General features: G+C 40.9%; 1 protein-coding gene across 5 annotated transcripts in view; it reads left to right on the top strand.

Moving 5' to 3' along the window:
• Positions 1-14,954, top strand: part of TEC (tec protein tyrosine kinase) — a 58,263-nt gene that overhangs the window by 9,284 nt on the left and 34,025 nt on the right. The window contains exon 1 of one of the 5 annotated variants that reach the window (XM_088131124.1): positions 1,039-1,057. The exons of 3 other annotated variants lie outside the window; for them this stretch is intronic. The gene's annotated coding sequence lies outside the window, so the exon portion shown is untranslated. Of the gene's footprint in view, positions 1-1,038; positions 1,058-12,571; positions 12,843-14,954 lie in introns of those variants that run through there. One more of the 5 variants, XM_088131126.1, reaches the window with a different exon arrangement.

The following is a 14,954-nucleotide window of genomic DNA, read 5'->3' as shown; positions in this document are numbered from 1 at the left end:
AACTCTGAACTGGGTCCCACAGTGGGTAGCCATTGCAGGTTGGTCTGTTGTTTTCAATATGGGATTTGCATACCCCTTGTTATAAACTTGGCTATTCTCTACCCCACGTAAATTAGCAAGGACTCCTTATAAGCAATCCCGTGGAAAGTACTTGCAGTGGTCCTAGATCAGATCTGCTGCGCTCTTCAGAAAGGGCTGGCGCGGATGTGCCGGTTACGGAGAGGCATTTCTGCCACAGACCACAACTAGACATCTAGACCGAGGCCAGGGCAAGAGGGAAATGGTCATTCCCTCATTTCCTACCCCATGAAAGAGCCATTTCTGGTTTGTCTTCTGATTTACTCCCTCTCTTGACAGAATCAGAGAAGGTGGTCATAGCTCTGCGGCGTTATTCTTCTAATGGCATCTCAGACAATATCCTGTCACCTCCTCAGATCTCCTTAGTTTATTATAGCACAGTCAGCATTCAGTAGACGTTTATTTCTTGCTATTTCTTCCTCCTTCGGCATGTAGATCCATCAAAGCAAGTAGAGTAGAGATAATGGTTGAAATTATTCTGTTTGACTGTTTTCTAGGGCTGCTGTTACAGCTGATACAAAATCTTTTTTATGTTCATTTTAAGAAGCACATGGATATTTATATGCTGAGCCATCACATACAATTTTCATTTGGGCTACTAGACTGCTAAACCGCTGATGTCCATCTTCATGTTTCCTCTGCCTACCACATGCTGTTTCCTCTTTCTCACAGTCACATGGTATACAAGTGGTTTTCCCCCTCTTCCTCAAAAGTTATTTATCCCCCTCACACATGCCTTGTTTCTGATTGCTGTTCATCTTGGCCTCAGCTCCCCTGAGGTTTGGTCTTCTAACCTTCGTACAACGTATTGGATGGCTCTATGGGCCAGAAGCGTCATTGCACAAGCCCTGTTTTCTAGAGAAGGACCCTCATTTCAAATAGCTTTTGGCAGTGAGTGCAGAATTACTTATCCGCTTGCGCATCCCTCATGCTGGGCTGGCTCAGACACCAATGGAGGAGGAAGAGGAGCAGGAGGAAGGTAGGCGAAGGGGGCTCGGTGCAGATGGCTGGGTGCAGTTTTCTGTTCTGCCCCACGCAATTACTTTGTATTTCTGCTGTTTTTTCTCTACTTTTAAGTGACAGAAGTTTGGCCAAAGTGGATATGATGGGTATTGCCTGTGGGATGTGACTGGTAGAGCTTGTTGGTGGAGGAACATTTGCTGGAGGCAACGGTCGCGGTTCTTGGTGGTTCCTCCCCAGGGCTCTGGCCGTTCTTTTCTGTGGGAGGACTGAGCGGCATCCGACCCATAAGGGCACGTTCGGACAGACAGCCTGATGTGCTTTCCTTTGGTTTGGGTGACGGCGCAATCTGCTTTGCCTGCGTAGCCGGTCGCCACTCTGCCTTGGCCGTGAGGCCAGCAAGTGGTCCTCTCCTGACAGATTACTTCGGGCAAGTGAGGTGCAGCAGTTGGTGGACTTCCATGCTGGCAGAAAAGCAGCCATCCGTTACTCCCCCAACGTGGGTGGCTCTGGCTGGGGAAGGAGGCAAATCCTGGTGGCCAGAGTGGTGGGTTTAGCCACCTACCAGAACCTTTAAAGTTGAGTACTGGTCTAGTGATCCTGGTGTGACCTGCCTGTCAAATCTGTCTGGAAAAAATTCCCTGATTGCAGCACCGTCCTGCATTAAGAGCCTTTAAGTAACAAGTTCACAAGTGGCTTAATGGTGGAGTTATAAACTGGGGGATATGAGTGGCAGAGATCATGCTTGGTCTGAAAGGTTGCACATCAAGAGCCAGGAGATATATGCGCTATGCCTTTAAGTCAAAGCACGCTGATGAAGAGAATGAACTGATGTGGAAACAGAGACGTCCAGGGATCCCTAGCGTCCAGTTCAGAGGCGTTGCCGGAGGTTCATTGTGCAGAAGCCAAAGGCCAAAGATGGAAATATCATTTCCAAAAAATGGAGAAAGAGACTGTTACATAGGCCCAGTCACTGGCATGGTTTTATTAGGGACTTGCCACCTTCTCTTCTTGAGGAGACAAGCTGGCCCCCTCTGCTCTGCATGTCGTAGTTCCTGGTGAGTTCTTGGATCTGGATCGGCCCCCTCATTCTCTGACTTGATTCCCACCTGCTGAGGTTCACTGACCCTGGAAGCTGCCTCGGCTGACTGATTGCCTGCCATCTCTCTCTGGGCTGATGGACCAAAGTCCGTCTCTTCAGACTTAGAGGAGACCATAACATGCACCTTGACTGCCGGGCATTTGTTTCCACATGAGTCTGACCAGCCGGTCACATAAAAGAACCAATGCCACTTTAAGATTGCCAGAGAAAGCAGTGCAGGAGGACCAGCTAAAGAGACCTTCGAAAAGATCCCGGTCCACCGTTTCTTTAGCAGTCTGAAAGAGGAGGTCCTTGAAGAATGCTTAGTGAGGCATCTTCGGTCTGAAGTTAGGGGATGTGTGGCTGTGCCCCATAGCTCTCTTATAGTCACTCAGACACTTCCCTTCATCGCCTTTGTCTGTTATTTCAGCATTTTGCCCTTCCTTGTATAAATGATACAGAAATGGGAAAAAATGCCCAGAACAGAGAACCGTAAGAAGATACGGTGTGGGAATAGAGGCAGGGAGGGCTTCAGAACCTTTTCTGGTCATGCGATATCGTCTTTTTTTTTTTGGGTGAATTGTGACAATGAGATGGAAAGAAAGATGAGTCTGTTGCAGCCCTGAAGATCTGGGTCTGTCTGACTTTTAGGAAGATGAATTGCTATATTTCAACTAGCGCCACAGAAATCCGCACTTCCTCCTGGATTTGGTGGTAGACGTTCTTAAAAATTATCATAAGTTTTCTTATACCTTGTTCAGCGTCCAGACAATGGCATTTCTTGAGATTTCATTTATTGTTCCTAATACGTTCATGGTGAAATTACTCATTTGATCCCAACTAGTTGGATTATGCACCAGTTGTCGTGACTACTATGTTAATTTCAACTTATTCCATTATATTGTGATGTACCTTGCGTATATATCTAATCTAAGTGTTGTTTTAATTTTATATGCTGCTCAGAGTCACTGTTGGCCATATAAATCATATCAACAAATGCCCAGTCAATCAGTCTGCCTTTTGGAAACACCCGGTGGCCCCTTTCACAGAAGAAGGGAGACAAACTGATGCATCCTCATTCTTAGTGAAATAGCTGCATGTCACACATAGTACCTTTATTTCTGCTTATCTAAGCTGAAAAGTTAATTAGAAATAAAAAATACTCTGTACTATTTTTTTTTCCACTACAGGCTAAGATAATAAACCAACGTTCTCTTAATTTGCAAATCCTAATTTGCTTAGGAGCAGCAAATCAAGATCCTGAGTCCAAGCATCATAGTCAGCTTTTAAGTTTTGGTTGTTATAAATGCTCACCCAAGTCAGAGCCACTAGAAACAAATGATCAAGGTGTGTATAAATGCATGTAGCTTGTAGGATACAGATTTAGGAGAACAGCTGGACGAGACCAAGGGACAAACACTTTGAAAATCAGGTGATTTTCTATCAGCTTCCGTACAAGAGGAGCGGTGGGAGATATTACATCACTGGCCTTTAACTACAACTAGACTAGCACAAATAGCCCACAGTTATTCATCAAAATATTGATGAATGAGTTAGAATAATAACTAAACAAAAAGTAGAATATGTTCTAGAGTTGGGATTATTGCATTATTTTTAAGGGAGATGACTCTAAATTAAACAAAAGGGAGCTTATTGTAGTCTTCCTTTGGCTACAAAATTGAGAATTGCTCCAAACTGGTCATTTCTGGATAACTTATAATTGAATAATTGGCATGCAAAAGAATGGACAATTGCTCTTATGGAAAAAGTGACTGATAAAATTCAAATACTGGCTTCTCAAAGGGATGAATCATATTTCTATTGCATCTGGGAAGATTATGTCAGTTATTCTAATAGTAATTTCTCTTGATAAATTGACTGTAATATATAACCTATGATTGAATGCTGACATTTATTACTCAGTGCTGTTACATTTTGTTCTTGTTCCTTCTTCCAAGCATATTAAAAATAAAATAAAAATTAATTAATTAATTAATTAAAATAAAAAGTAGGATCTGGTAGATTTTCCTTCATTACTTTTATTCTACCTGAGCTCAGGTAGTGTCCTTAACACTCTTTCCTGAATTTGAAATAGCTTGTGTTGAGGGTCCAAAGTCACCAAGTGAGTATCTGTGGCTGATGGTGACCTTCAACCCGGGTCTCTCCAGAGCCGGTCCAGCATCTTAACCACTACACCACACTGGCGTACGGCGCACCGTGCCTTGAAACAACTTACGCGCGATTTTGTCCCTGCTATAGCCACTTCCTCTATACAGACTAATTGAATGTCTTACAAAGGATTACAAGACTTTGTGTAGGTGGTTGCTGCATTCAGTTTGCTCCAAAGTGCACATGCTCAGCCGCCCCATACAAACAGAGAAATGACGGGGGATTAGGGGGCACTGTATGTATGTATAGACAAGCTTTTTTTTTAACAGCTGCTCTGAATCTTATTTGGCACTGAAGCAGTTCTAGATTCTGAAGACAAAATCAGGTGATCCAATCCTTATTTTAAACCAAAGAAACGAAAGGTGATTTGGTTTCCTCTGCCTTTGGTCTGGTTAGTTGCTTCTTTTTTTTCCAGTTTTTTGGACGTGAAGTTGGGGACTTTTTGTAAATTATAGAAGTAAATCCATCAATCTACACTTCATACATGTTACTAAATACGTACAACGTATTTTAGGAGATTACATCACAGTTTTAATGCATTTCTTATTGTAAAATAGTAGGAAATTCTGCTGCTGATTCTCAGTATTCATGCTGCTGCATTTTGGAGAGGGTTCTTGGGTGGTAAAGCATAGGACTGGAAACCATAAGTGACCCTGGAGCCATAGGTTTCCCGCCCTGCTTTAACACTGCAGGGACACGAGTGATGGCCGAACACACCCACTCAGTCTACTTTCCACCTTCTCTTTCAGCGTGGCCTCAAAGAGCGAGGTTGGAAGGTTTCATTTTCACTATGAATCACAATTAGCCGGTTTGAACTCTATGGCCAGGTGACAGGTCAGGCTGTAAGGAGGTCTAAACTCACCAGGAGATAACCTCAGGGAAAGTTTAGGGAGCATGATCCTAAAAGCAAGAGAAATGATGGACTGGATGAGGTGACCTCAGGCTGGGGATGGGGGGCAGAGGGGAAGGGGGCGAACACTGAAAGAATGAGTCTGAATTTGACATAAAATGGTGGGTACATTTGGATGTAGAGTTCAGATCTTAACTTGCCTATACATTTAGGATTTGGGTGTACATGGTCATCTTTTAGTTTTCCTGTTTTGCTTTGCATTGCTAAGAGGGTGGGGGTAGAGGTTAGAACAGAAAATTGCAAATTTGAAAGAGGGGCGTTATATTCTGAGGTTCTCCGTCTTCCGTTTAAGCCAGTGGTTACGTTCATCACAGTTTCCACCTTTTGTGACTAACTGTACCAATCCTGGCAACCTTTTAGGAAGACAGGCATAATACTTCTTCCGAATGGTAATTTTGCCTTCCAGCCTGGAAGAATGGAGAACCCCATTCATTCTGATGTCCATGTAAAAAGTTAGCAGTGCATGCAGTGCACGGCTATATTCTGTGTCAAACGCTCATTAGTTCCAGACAGAATATCCAGCCAGTTTTCAGGTATTAGCGTTGAAGTGTCCCTGGAGGTGTTTCCAGGTGAGGCTTCTCCTATGTAGTCAGTCAGCAGGATTATAAAAGGGGCCAAGGCAACTTTGCCTCTCTTCTTCCTTCTTCCATTTCTGCCATTGTTTTTCTTTGCAGAGTAAATCTGTTAAGGAAGAAAAGTTGGAATAACTCTATAATATGTAGGAAGGGTTACAGTGTACACTCTCCATCTTGAAGCACATTATTTCGATCCGGTATTTTACTTATTAAAAATTTTAAGCCTCCCAACAGCTGAAGCTCTCGGGCCGTTCGTAATAAAAAAGTTAAAAACTAAACTAAACCAAGAAAATGCCCATTTAGGTTTATTAGTGCTCAGCCATGCATATATTTAATTTTATTTCCCTATAGCTTATTGTTATGTACTTGATGATAAAAGATAAAAGTAAGTTGAGATCTGGGCAGTTTTCAACCTTTTTCAAGGAAGTTTCTCAATTTTCTAGTCTGGCCTCCAGCCTCAGAATTCCTGAGTTGTCCCATCCAAGTCTTAACCATCCTTGATCCTGCTTAGCTTCTGAGCCCAAAGTCAGCCAGGCAGGCATGGTCACCTGTTGAAGTGGTAGCTAATTGTTAGAATTTATCCTATAGGAAAGCATTTTATGAAATGAAACAGAAATCTCCAGCTATAATGGTTCAGAGCATCCTGAGATATAAATTACCACTTAATGTTATAAGCAGGCAACTGATAATGTTAAGTAGGCTTTTCCTTTATGCCTAACAGTTGCATTTATAACTTCAGTTATGAAATGGAGGTAATTTCTAAGAAAAGAAAAGAGTTCACTTTCAGTTAACATGACCTTTGTTTCCCTTAAAGTTTCCTTTTGTGGAGAGGAATAAACATTCTGTTTATTTTCATATCAAAATTCAGTTCTCATATTATGTAGGAATGGGACCTATATTTGGGAGATACTTTTTAAGTGGAACTACAGAAAAATAACCTGGTAATAGCAGCAGCTACCTCTTTGTGGAGAACTTGACCAAACAGCCAGTGATGGCCATTAATTAAAAATAATTAAACTACTAGTTAAACTATTTGCTGTATATATTACAACTGTTTTGAGAAGAACAGTCCAACCTAGATAGCTAAACTACTTTTCTTAATTGTCAGCTGCTGAAGTTCAAGGAATCACTATTCATCCAGTAAAGGAAAATACCTATTATTCAGAAAATGCATCAAAACGGTTTTTGTAGTCCAGACCCTGCTTATTTTAGCTCAACCAGAGCAGAGGCAGAGAGCTACATTTCTATCTTGTGTCCACTTCCTGTTTTTTCAAATGCTCTCCTCCTACTGAAAGCAATGGGAAGGAAGTGTTGAGATGAATTCTGTAGCATACAGAATTATAGTTCAAATGATAAGCTTTATTTTTGCAAAATTTATTCTAAGTTTGCTGTGGTAAAGGGCCAGAAATGACACAGAACATGGAAGCTGCTATTCATGAGACATCTTGTTGAACCCATCATTTAAATCATATATATCTAAAATTTATTCCCCTTTTGAAAAAGGTAATCTGAAATCCTTAGGAACTTGAAATTTACATTCATCACCTTTTTTTTAACCAACATCACCACCGCTTCCTACAGGATAATAATATATGCAATGGACAAGAGTGGTCCTCCCTTATTCGGGGTTTTCTAGATATGCTAGAATCTTTCTCAGCACTTGCTTGCCACGTCTGGCAAGTAATTCGATGTCTCTGGGTGTGCCACGTAGGAATAGGTACCAGTCCAAATCTGTCAGGTGTATTCAGATCTCAATTCCTGGGAGTGAGCACAGCAAAGCACGATCTGGGTATTGTACACTTTAAGCCTTATTCCTGACAACACACCAGTCAAGACTTTAGCCAAACTCGAGTGAGTGGAATACGGAAAAGATCTCATTTAAGCATCAGGAAATTTTTGCAGAGGCAGGAAGTGCTAACAAGCTGTACCTTGTAGATGCAAGGCTGCTAATTGGCTTGTTACTTGGGTATGTATGAAAGTTGCTCATGGGACCCAACGTTGGCTGGCTGTTTCATTTTGCACACTGGCAGCGGCTGGTTCAGTCAGGACCTGACTGAAATACTTACAGCTGGCATATATTCATTTGTGCATTAACAATTTTTGTCTTGATCAATTTAGGACTTAGGTCTGTTCATTAAGCCAGTTATAGGCCACCAAATTTTAGTCCAGTAGGGCTTAATAAACTAACTTCCGTTGATTGCCAGAAACTCTAAGAACATTGAATTTGGGAATAATTACTTCGAGGGTTTCTACATGTTTAAGATAATTAACTGCTCCTAAGTATTTCCTGGGAAAAGATTCAAACTTTTGAAAAATCTCTCAATACAATGCCGCTTCAGTAGATAGAGGGTCATAAACCTTTTTAAAAAATCTTCTTTACTTTCTGTGTATCAGTTATAGAACAATAGCTTTCCATAAATAATGTCCTGCGTGGCGGGGGCGGGGGGGGGATGATGATGATGATGACGACGTGCATCGTGATATCACACAAATGATAAGATTTATGTACTTTGACAGATGTCATGATGCAACTCATGCAAATTATGTAATTGTGTAATTTGCAAAACGGTGCAATGAGGCATGGGTCATTTTGATGCCATCATGGCTTGTGACGGTTGTCTATGCCTCTAGAAGTTTTAGGGTCAACACCTCATAACTTCCAGCCAACACTTCTGGAGTACACTCGTTTGGGAAGGGAAGTACTTTGTTTTTGTAGCCTGTAAACATTTCACTCTCAGAAGGACTGCTATTTTCTGCTACAGAAGATTTTAACACTAATGGGTTGCTGAAGGAACCAAAATCAACAACATGACGCCAATTTTCCTGAGATCCAGAACAGTAGTGCAATCCAGCATGTGCTTAATTAGAAGTGAAGTCACCTGAATCATTGGAGCCCTTTGCAGAAAAATGCACATAGGTTTACATGTCATCTAAATGTATCTCGTAAAAACAGAGGCAGTGTTAAAGGAGGGATCCCCAATATTTTGATCCCAGGAATACATTTGGAATTTCAAGAACGCTTTATGGGCAATCTTACAAATGGCTTACTTAATTGGTATGGACAGTCTCAGAAAACCTGTTGACCAGAAGGTCTTTGGGGCTTAATCCCAGAGAAATCCTTAGAAATAAAGTTTCTTTTAAAATAAATGAAATCTATTTAAACCCCATAGAGCAGAAATCCTGGTGGGCAGCAAGGGAAGATCACCAGGCCCTCTGATGCCTTCAAATGCCATGGGTGAAGCTCAGTCTTTAGAACCAAATGAGAAGGGTTTGATCAACTTACTTCTGAATTTGAAGTTGAGTAACTTGATTGATTCTTCAAAGCAAGCTGGGGATCTTACTAATAGCTGTTGCTCAGATTGGATTTTTTAAATGGCTCAGCAGGTATTCCTTACATTAAAAATATTTTTTAACATCAAATCAGTCCATTCTTAAGTTACAATCCAACAGAATGGTACAATCATTCAGCACATTGATGGATTTACCCTGCTATGGATTTATACCAAATTTTATAGTGCATTTTTGTATCTCCCTCAATAAATACTTCTTGTTTAAATACAATGTTTGTGCTTACAAGTATTGCATATTCCTTTGTAAAAAAAATAAAATAAAGTCAGTTATTCTGTTTGTGTGCTGAACAAAGCTGTGTCAGGATAAAGTTTGAGGTTCAGAACCAGGAAGATCTCAACATTGTTATTTATCTTATTTTAATTCTTAAAAAGAAATTGCATAGGCAAGACAAGGGAGAGACTCAGAATGTTTCTCTTTGTCAGAAGCAGATGGATCTGCTGTAATATCTTTTTTGATACCTCATTTGAATTCAGTCTTTTTTCATAGAAGCATTTTTTCCACTTTCCATTTCATATGGCAGTCATACTAGAAATGTGGGTTGGGTTGTTATTGCTACAGAATAATTGTGGAGAATATATTTAATGTACTTCTTAAACTGGAGGCAATAGATAATTAGCACATTTTTTTCACTATGAAGTTACAGAATTTAGCCTAATTTTTATTACCCAAATACGAACATTTTATTTGTGTAATTTCCACTAACTGATCTTGTTCAATGCTTTTGAAATCAGAAATTATTTTGATTTATACTTGCCTGTTGCTACATAATAAAAACATTGTTTTTGCACAAACTGAACAATAGTTAAGTATCCTAATCTCTTCGGCTGCTATACAGTATTGATGGTCATTTGTGTCCCCAAAAGCTGCTGTCGCTATTTTTTATTCATTTGACTGCTGATCATTGCAGGAATTATACTCTGCACGAGAACGTTTCTAACCTATCAGGGGGAAGAAATTAGCAAAATTGTTCCTTATAAAATTGGCAGAATTAGAGAATTAATCCATATTTGCCTATTACATTAGTCATGCTGCCTGTTCTTCCCTTGGCTTGTCATTTTTTTTATGGCTTCCTTCAACAGTTTTATGTTTGCAGATAAACATATCTTATTCCTGTTCCTCAGAAAGAGATGTTTTCAGTGCAGACATTTTTGTTCGGTTCATTGTCAAGGGAAGTTTTATATTTGACATGTTCTTAAGAAAAAGGAACGTTGTCTTCTGTAGGACTGAGAGTAGTATACTATATATATATGTTATTTTTCTTACTGGTATAAAGAGATAAGACTTAGTTTCAGATTTTGATCAGTGTTTCCTGAATAAAAGCATGAATATAAACTAGTCTAGATTACAATGACCTGGTTCTCTCCGTGGAAGTTTGCTTATCGGACACTCCCAAGGATTGAAGGCAATTCTCCTTGATCGGCCCTTTTCCCTGTAGCTGCTTCTGGATTGGGATCCCTGCCACGGAGGGAAGGTAACCGGTCTGCAGAAGGAAATTCAGATCCATCCCTCTTGGCTACCATCTAAAAAAGTGAATCTAATCAAAGAGCGTGTAACACCTTGGTGGTACTGCAAGAACAGTTTTAAAAAGAGAAAGGAAATTGCTGGAAGCATGTCAGCCATTCTTTCTTAAATAGGCCTCTAGTGATGTTCTTCTGCTGCAGAGGTGATTTTCCCCCCCTAACCTCTATATTAGTGGTAGAGAGAAGTTGGATGGCATTTCTTTTTGTACCACAGTTGTTCCAGGTCCCCTAATCGTTGACTATTGTCTGAACCCTCTTGATTTCAAATAATCAGACCTGCCTATGATGCATATCAATTGTGATTACTTAAAAGGACTGTTTTTTAAACACTGAATTGGATGGAACGCAACCATCCTTAGTGTTTGTTACATGATTTATTTTCTGTTCACAAGCAAGAATATCAGGAGTTTCAGGCATTTCTCCACTGCCTAGTGTTATGAGTTGGAGGCAAAGGATCTGATTTTGAGAGTCAAGATTAATTTTGCCACTGAGTCATCCTATGACAGCTCGAATTACTCAGCTTCCCAGTGTTATGGTTTCCCCATATGGAAAATAGAGTCCTGAGACCATATTTTAAAAAGCAGATTGGAGATCTATAGATATCTTTAAATTCCCAATGCACTTTTAGGTTAGGTTGACAAAGGTAGTGTAGACTAGTTTCTATCTCATCTTGAGAAATGATATGTATCATACTTGTAAATATGGGTTGCTTGCTTGCATTCAGTAAACATAATTAAGTCTGTGGCTGCCAAGTTTGTTTTCTCCCAATCTGAAATATTCGGTTGGATATGAAAGGAGAGCTTTATGGTTTTATGGGGTGTATTCCATGTTGCCTTTTTCAAACACTACAATATTATGAGAATTATTGAACAGTATCAAGTGCTTCTTCAACGTCTCTCTCAACTTCCTTTCTAAATGAAATGCTGGCAGTTCTCATTATTGTCAATTTTGAATGAGAAATATAACAAGATCCTGTTTTCAGACTTCTTTACTCAACTTATTTGGAACTATAGGCACCTGATATTTCAGGTTTAGGAATAATCTAATTTTGATAGTCACATTGAGACTCAAATGACAACATATTATATATGATTTTGATGCCCTGTCGTTATATTGTTATATTTCAAATTTCATGCTGAATGCAATTATGGCCTGTATGGGATCGGAACCCTATGTAAGAACCGCGGTACTCAGTTCCCAACGAAAGCAACTCTCAGTGAAACCAATGCAGGTTCAAAGGAAAGTTCATTTATTGGAAAGTAGTGAACAGCTCTAGAAGCATAGCTGGAACTGAGTCCCACGCACGCCAAAACTTACTTTTACCTCACTCCCATTTCACCCCCCCTTCTGTCTTTGAATTTCTCTTGTGCATGTCAAAGATGTTCCCAGGTTCCCACATTGGTACGACCTTGGGCATTCCTGAGAGCCAGATAATGGCCCATCCCTGCCTAACGGTTAACATTCCAACCTTCTCTCCCTTCCTCCCTCTCTACTGCAATGGCAGAAACGAAGCAAGCGAACTAGCAGGGCAAGTGATTGGTTGCGGGGATTCTGACAGCCACGTGCACTCAGCATTGTGTGGAATGCTGTGACGACATTTATTCCAAAGGAGTACAGTAACGTCTTCATTTCTGGTCTCTCGTATTCCATAAGGCCTTGAAGACCTTGGTTCTTCTCCCAAGTTTCGGGTTGAGATGGGTGGAGTCCCTTGTTGGATGAGTTTTTTGTCTGTGTTTTTGTATAGGGTGACTGGTCTGATCTTGTTTTGTATTGTGTTGCATGGTGTATTATATTGTGAGCCACCCAGAGTCAGTTTGGAGTTGGGTGGCGCCTAAATTGAATTAAGTAAATAATAATTTTTCCTACTTTCTTCTTTTTTTCCCCCAGCCGCCTAAGGAGTAATAGTAATTTTCTGAAAATTGAGAAGCAGAAACAACCTTGTAGGCAGAACAGCTGAATATTTAAAACTCCCTCAGACCTGTGTGGTGGTTGCAAAGCCTCGGTGTCTCAACTCGTCAGACTGGCTAAACAAGGGTTGGTGAAGCTGAGGAGCATAGAAATTTGGGAGGGATCACATTGTGAAACACCAACAACCACTGTTTCTGTTGGACGATTTGAAGGAGTATGGCTGCTAGGCCAGGAGATTTTCAGGACAAACCTACAACGAAGCACTACAGTATTAACTTAAGACTTTTGAGGTAAATTGGGCTGCACAGGATGGATTACTTTCTGAGAAATTAAAAGTCCAGTTCTGGCAAGTAACAAAGCTGGAATGAAAGTTGGGGCTAAGAGTAGCCTTAATTCCATGTAACGTTTGCTATTCTTGGCCAAGTCACTGATTCATTTGCTTGGGCTTGGACAGTAGTTAGGTCTGAAAGTACTGGTAGATCTCTCCATGATTTGCAGAAGATCAGCAAGCAGTTTTGACTCCCAGTTTTGACTCTCCTCCCCTCAATTATATTACTGAAATGAAGAAAACTTAGGTTCCTCAGAATGGTGTTTTTTTTGGTGGAAGAATGTGAACTCCATTCAGTTCCGGAGTTGAGTATATACAACGCGGTGATCAAAATTACATTTAAAAAGAACAACTTAATGTCAACAACAATTCCTGTAAACGCTGAATTGCATCTGTGCTTGTGGTGTCTGCTTAGAAGACTGTCTTGGACAGCATCCTTGTAAATATACAGGGGGAAAGCTTGACAATACTTCCTTGCAATTCTATTTAAGGTACAGGAGTAAATCAGCATAGGCTGAAAGCAGTTGCAAGCAACAGTTAATTTAACTCTAAAGGCCCTAGTTTTTAGGAAGTCACCTTGAGCGTTCCCCCCCCCCCCCAAAGATTGAGCAAGGGATGCAAAGGCTGCAGCTGGTAGCACTTAAGTAATTTCTACAAACTGCTGCTGGCTGCATTCTCTGTTTTGCATTGCCCACATGATTACAGCTGCTGGCATGGTTGAATAGGTTGTCGCTGAAGCCTGCAGGTGAAACTTTGAGCTGCTCCTTATCCTACCTGGTTAAAAACAAAACTCTCCCCTTATGAAAGCTCTTTATTTTCAAAAGGTGAGCAACAAACTGATAACCAGCAGGAAAGATGGTTGCCCTCTAGTAGCTTCTCCCCTAAAGAATGTAGTTTCTGAAAGCAACACCTTTAATTGGCAAGCAAGATGGATGTGTTTCTGCACATAATAATGAGACAGCTCCTCCTCACTACTTGGACTATGGTGAAGTGATCGAACAGACCAGTGTTTCTCAACCTTGGCAACTTTGAGATGAGTGGGCTTCAACTCCCAGAACTCCCCAGCCAGCCATGCTGGCTGGGGAGTTCAGGGAGTTGAAGCCCACTCATCTCAAAGTTGCCAAGGTTGAGAAACACTGGAATAGACTGAGTCACTACAGATTGCAAAGAGAAGAGGCTACCCTGGGTTGCCCCTCATATAAAGCAGAGTCCCAGCCACTACACGAAAACAAGTTAAGACGCGTCGCTGCTTTAACCCTTTCACGACCCTTCCGACAGCCAGCTTGCAGGTGTTCGTTGCCATTTCTAAAAAAATAAGTTTTTCAAGGGCTCCTGATGACTGACTGTCTGTGCAGGGTGGTGGTAACAATTATGAGAGACTGTGGGAACCAGGGAGAGGAGGAGGTCATTGGGTTGAAGGAGGGGCAGCCCGGAGGTGAGAGACGTGAGCTTGTCACACGTCTGCCTGGGAACGTTTTACAATTTTCAGTTCGTTCTTATGTTCTTGAGTTTGCTAGTGAGGTTGGCCTTGACAACAGTGCAGAAGTGGTTTGCCATTGTCGTCTTCTGAGGTTTCTTTTGGTTTTCTGGTGTACTTGTGGCTGCCCATCCAAGTGCTAACCGGGTCCTGCCTATCTGAGCTCTTCCATTCTCTACTGTGATGGAACAGATTGGGACACTCTTTTGTTTTCTGTGAATACGGTTTTAACACACAGCTTATTTAGGTGGTGCTTGGAGTTACAATAATTCCAACAACTGAACTCTTTCCCATTTAGTACCAACATACCCCTATATACATTACAGGGCAAACATTTTGATTTTCTTTCTAACAACCTTACTATAATCCAGGGAGGAAGTAGGTCTCTTCACTGATAACGGAAGAACTTGTAGCAAGCTGTTTATCTAATGCTTTCCTGCATCTTTATCAGTCTGTGAACCAACCCTGTCTTTGAATTCCACGTTGTTAGATAAAAGATCTGATGGGTATTCTCAGAAAATAAAACAAGCGGCTTCAGCCCAGGGTTTTGTTTACTGATAAGTAACAATGATATTTGGGTACTTTGGGATTATGCCC

The sequence above is a fragment of the Python bivittatus genome, unplaced genomic scaffold (genome assembly GCF_059951505.1).
Source record: "Python bivittatus isolate LINGU-HERP-01145 unplaced genomic scaffold, Pbiv_v1 ctg000970_np1212, whole genome shotgun sequence".
In the NCBI taxonomy this organism is placed as follows: Eukaryota; Metazoa; Chordata; class Lepidosauria; order Squamata; family Pythonidae; genus Python; species Python bivittatus.
The sequence above is the reverse complement of the archived record's forward strand: the minus strand, read 5'-3'. Positions and strand labels throughout refer to the sequence as shown.